This window comes from Carlito syrichta, unplaced genomic scaffold, assembly GCF_000164805.1.
Source record: "Carlito syrichta isolate Samal-C Ts95f unplaced genomic scaffold, Tarsius_syrichta-2.0.1 Scaffold309498, whole genome shotgun sequence".
Lineage (NCBI taxonomy): Eukaryota > Metazoa > Chordata > Mammalia > Primates > Tarsiidae > Carlito > Carlito syrichta.
In genome coordinates, this window is record NW_007253594.1 from 694,948 (window position 1) to 700,660 (window position 5,713).

At 44.0% G+C, this 5,713-nt stretch overlaps 1 pseudogene; it reads right to left on the bottom strand.

Moving 5' to 3' along the window:
- Nucleotides 1-450: 450 nt before the first annotated feature.
- LOC103269826 lies at nucleotides 451-5,366 on the bottom strand (annotated as a pseudogene).
- Between the last annotated feature and the right edge of the window lie 347 nt (nucleotides 5,367-5,713).

Here is a 5,713-nt window from a genome sequence, read left to right on the forward strand (position 1 = left end):
GGACTGCCTGAGTCCGGGGGTTCAAGACTAACCTGGCAACATGGTAAGACCTTATCTCCAAAACAAATGAAAAAATTAGCTGGGCATGGCCACACATGCCTGTAGTCCCAGCTACTTGAAAGTCTGAGGAGGAAGGATCACCTGAACCCAGCTAGCGAGTTGATGCTGGGGTGGCCGTGAACGTACCACTGCACTCCAGCCTGGGCAACAGAGTGAGACTCCGATTCAAAAAAAAAAAAAAAGGAAAAGATAGAAGTAGTTTACCATCTTCGTTTTTGCCTTTGTTTTCCTTCTGTGGCCTCTGTAGTAGCTTTTCCCTGCTAATACTAATCCAGCTGTGCAGTTACTGTTGTGTGAATAGTGTTGGAATTCTCATCGCTTCCAACTGCTGGCTTCTCCATAGGCATAGACCTGGCTCTCTAAGCTACTGGTGGCTACCTCAAAAGGTCTTCAGGCTCTCCTAGGAAGCTTCTTGTGGGCATCACAGCTGATACCACCAATGTCCTCCAGTATATTCATGGGCAGAGGAAACACAACATGGAATTCTTCTCGGTGGCCATAGTGGTTAGGGTCTGCAGGTAGTGCAGCTGAAGGGCTATGGAGGACTTGGCACCAGGGAAGCTGACTTCAGAGATGTGGAAGCCCTCATCTCTCCTTCTGCTGCAAGAATCTGGAAAGACAAATTAAAGAGTTCAGAAATAAAGTGCACCACTGCGACCTGTGCCTTCTTTTTCTGGGTCCTTACTGATACTTCTCTCTGAAGCCCCCAAGTTGCCACAAGTTTCATCTATTTACATCTTTAGTAAGGATAAGAGAGAGTCACATCCTAATGGGATTAAAGCAGTTCAAGGAAGTGGCAGGAAGCGGAAGAGAGAAAAATATCGCTCAAATTACAGATCCCTGGATTTCATTTCCAAACAAAAATAAAAGCGCTACCTTTAATGCAAATGAATATTTAGCACCTACCTTACTAATGCCCTTGAAGCACTTTGGAGTCCCACTACTCAACTGCATTTGTTTTGAGAAAAGTCTGAAACTTCAGGCCTTTAACTGGCTTTTTTGTGGTTGTTTTTACGCATCACAGGAGATGTTTTTATCTCCTTATGTTGCTAACCCAGTCTCATCTCTCAAAGCTAGGACTGTTTCTAGTTCTTGGAGCTCATGAAGTGGTAGCAAGCGGCAGCCTTGTAACACTCGTTGGAAATCTCTCAGTGCTTCCCTCTCTTTCTAGTTCTCCAGCTGTCCAAGAATGGCCTGTGTGTGAACGTGATCCCTCACCTGTCACCACCAAGTTGCTGCTTGGAAGCTGCTGGAACTTAGCAGATGACCCAGATGTGTGTAAAGAACTAGTGCAAAGAAGCACCTTCTTCAGCTCACAAGTAAGATTCCAAGGAGGGTACGTGCAGATGTCTAATCTGAGCCGGTTTCTGACACTTCAAGAAGCTTACCCACACAGGCATGAAGGCTATAGATAAACAGACTTATGGACACTCGGAACGAGGGTGAGCTTACATTTTGTAATACTAACCTGGATGGCGCTTAATCGTTCCTTTTAATCCAGTGACATTATACTAGCACAAAGATGCTCGAAAGTCTGGCTCCAAGCTGGCCACATCCAAATCAACAGCTTTGAAAACGAAGATTCCTGCGCCTACCAAGCCTGCCTCACTGGGTCAGACGAGAGGTCTGGGAGTTGCTATTTTGTTTTGTTCTGCTTTGTCAAATGCTTTCTAGGAAACACTGATGTGTAGATTCAGTTGGAATCCACTTTGCTAAGTTGCTTCTGACCCAAGACCTGTGACTGAGCTTTCTCTGGTACAATAAGCTGCTTGTTACCTTTTAATTCAGGGAAAATTCTCAGTAAAGCTGTGAAAGGAACCCCTTTTCTTTCTTTTATTATAACTATTATTTTTTGAGTTGGGGCCTCACTCTGCCACCCAGGCTGGAGTGCAGTGACACGACCACAGCTCACCGCAGCCTCAATCTGCTGGGCTCAGGCTGTCCATCTGCCTCAGCCTCCAGAGTAGCTGGGACTGCAGGCCTGTGCTTATTTCTTTATTTCTGTAGAGAGGAGGTCTTGCTATGTTACCTAGGCTGGACTCCAGCTCCTGGTCTCAAGCGATTCTCTCGCCTCAGACTCCCAAAGTGCTGGGATTACTGACGTGAACCTTTGAGCCTGACCAGAAAGCCTTTTCTTTAAAAAAAAAAAAAAAGAAAATTGGGAGACCCTGATCTTCCATTTAAACTCTAGCCTTGTGGAACCCATCACCAAGTGGCTGGCCCTCTATGTGTATGCCGCACAGCCCTTACCCTGGTTCTGGCTTCCCTGGTGGCCTCAGCCTCCATTGCTATACATCTCTGCAGCTGTGTGGAGATCCAAACATCTTTGATTTCCACGCAGGCCACCTGGGTCCCCCACAGCTCGGTGGCATCATCAAGTAATGTCTGCTTTCAAATAAAAAGACTGGTCAGAAGTCAGGAGTTATGTGGCATAAGTTTCTGATACGTTTCATACTCACAAAATAAGTATTTCTTTATTTTTTGAATAGGGGATCTCACCCTGTTGCTCAGGCTGGAGTGCAGTGGCATGATCACAGCTTACCAGACTAGACCTCCTGGGCTCAAGCAATTCTTCTGCCTCAGCCTCCCTGGTAGCTGCTATGATCTGCTGATATTTGATAACCACTGTGCCCAGCTCATTTTTTTTTTTTTAGAGACAAGGTCGGTCTTACTATGCCGCCCAGGTTAGGCTTGAACTCCTAGGCCCAAGCAATCCACTCACCTAGGCCTCCCAAAGTGCTGGGGCTATAGGCATGAGCCAGCCTTTTTTTTTCTTTCTTTCTCTCTCTCTCTTTTTTTTGGCATTTGGAGTAAGACAGTTTGAAAAGGAAATCATTCATTCCTATCAATCACTTTCTAGAATGTAAAGTGAATCCCTTGAGTAATTCAGGAACAAAACCTGACAGATCTCTTAGTGGGTATCTACCAATAGGAATCACCCCTAAACAATCCCTATGGAAGTTTACAATGACAACCTGGATTTGAACAAGTACCCAAATTTGCTTGTCACTAATTTCAGGCAGGAAGTAATGCACAGGCTTCTCAGACAGACCTGGAGTTTGTCCCGGCTCTGCCATTTGCAGCTGTTAGTCATTGGGCCAGTTCTGAACTTCTCTGTTTCTTTACCTACACAAATTTTTCTTTCAGGATTGTCATGAGATTTAGAGATAATGCATATATCTCTCAGAGCTCATCAATGACTCAATGAATAATATTTTGAGATATTATGTGTCTGTTTAATCTCTGTCCTAGGGCCAGGTTTAAATAAGTAACAAGACTTTTTTTTTTTTTTTTTTTTTAGCAGAAGCAACTTAAAGTCAAAATGGAAACAACAGACAATTGGGGGACTAAAATGGGGAGGAAGGAGAATGAGGAGTTCAGAAGCTGTTTATTCGGTACAACGTTCACTATCTGGGAAATGGGGTCACCTGAAGCTCAATCCCCACCAGTACGCAATATGCCCATGTAACAAACATGCACTTGTATCCCCTGAGCCTAAGATAAAAATTAAAATGTAAACAAAGAATTAACAAAAAATATTCTTGTCCCTTGTTAAAGCTTAAAACCATTGAAGACATCATGCTGGCTGCTGGTTATCCTGCAGAGGAAGAATGCCTTGAGAAATTGTGACATCCGAAGGGTAGTTCTCCCAAAAAGGATGGGGCAGAGAGCTCTGCTACCAAATAGCCAGTGATGCACTGCCTTTGTATGATACCTGCAGAACCCCAAGAGATAGTGAGCCCTCACAAGAAGTCAGTGATCTGGCTATGGACTGGAAACGTTTGAGCTGTCAAACTCATGGGGCTCTTACAAATGATATGGGGAGCTATCATGCAGAACTGACTCTATCTCGTGCAAATTGGGTGACTTTGCCCTACATTAGGGACTAGAGGAAGGGCCAAAAAGAGCTAAAGCTGAATTTCTTCCTAACTTAGAGAAAGACATTCAGAATCAAAATGTAATTTGAGACCGGGCACAGTGGCTTATGCCTGTAATCTCAGTGCTTTGGGAGGCCGAGGCGGGAGGACTGCTTGAGCCCAGGAGTTTGAGACCAGCCCAGGCAATACAGCCAGATCTCATCTGAATAAAAAACCAAAATAATTAGCTGGGCGTGATGGTATGCACCTGTAGTCCCAGGTACTCGGAGGCTGAGGCAGGAGGGCTGCTTGAGCCCAGAAGTATGAGGCTGTGATGAGCCAGGATTGTGCCACTGCACTCAGCCTGGACAACAGAGTGAGACATCAACTCAAAAAAAATTAAATTAAAAATGTAATTCATTCTACAAAAATACAGAAGTGTGATTGTCTATAAACTAGGGTGTACAAGAGATAAGATCGCTACCTGCCACATACTCATCGCTGCTGTTATAATTGTTATTACTTTTAATATTATCAGTGATATTGGGGGCATGATGTAAGAATTTCCAGAGATGGCAGGCCTATGCTGTCTAAAGGAAATCTCCCCCTAACCTTCACACTCTGACTAAACATAGGACTATCTGAGAAATGGCTGAATTCTGGAGTAATCTGAACTACAAATAAATCTTAGCTCCAACCTCTGCAGGAAAGGCTAATGTGTACAATGTTAATTCATAATTTTGAGCTCATTTTGAGAAAATGAGCAAAAGGCAGAATTTTGGCAACTCCCTTCACCTATCCAGGTATTTAAATCTATTTCTCATGGTGACAGATACATGCAATCACACAAGGTCGCTTGCCTCTGAGGGCAGTTGCCTGAGTGTATGAGTGTGCAAACAGGCACACAGAGGGTGCTTTGATCTGCTGATATTTGATAACCACTGCTAATTAAAATGAATGAGTTAAAGACACAGGCTATTATTAGTTTTTGGTGCCTTTACCTGGAAACTATAGGCAATCTCGTCTCGTCTCATCCAGCTAAGATCTGGGACACAATCTGTGTCCCTAAAACATTTCCCAGAGTGGTCAAAGCCAGTAGAAATGTGGCTTGATGGATGTCATTGACATTAGCCACTGCCGAGACAGCGCTGTAAATTCTGTAATAGATGACTCCATCCACCTAAGTGGTCAGAGTCTCTGGTGAGGATCTGTAGAGCAAGAACAGGAAAAAAAACATGTTTATGACTTCCCAGCTGTTGACAAAGTGACAGCCAGCCCAAGAGCTGTCCTCCACAGGGCAGCAGCAATGACAACTCCTGCTGAGGTCACTGGAGTAGAATATCTTCCTAGCTAATATAAAATTCCTCTATAGCTGTGGTCATACCTACCCCTATAACTTCACCTTAGAGAAGTCTTACATCCCACAGGAGGAAGTCCTTGGTTTGCCATGGTGAGAACAGATACTTCCATTGCAAAATGTAGCAGTAGAGTCCTTCTGGGTTCTACTGTCTTCTATTTTCTACGCAGAGAGAGACCACATGTTTCCCTGACCCCTGTATTCTTTTGGGTCAGTTTTTTATCAGACTTGATAAAGCAATGCCTCCAAGAAAACCTAGAAGGTGCCAGAGACCATGTTTCACTTCCAAGTAAAGAAAACTCAGTTTAGCTTTAGAGAGGCTCAGAGTCCATTGTTCTGAATCTAGCAAGGTGTTTGAGAGAAAATGAGATTTCTAGGCGTACTACAGGAGCAGAACCTAGAACTGTCTATTACAGGGTCATAAAACCCCACTCGAGGT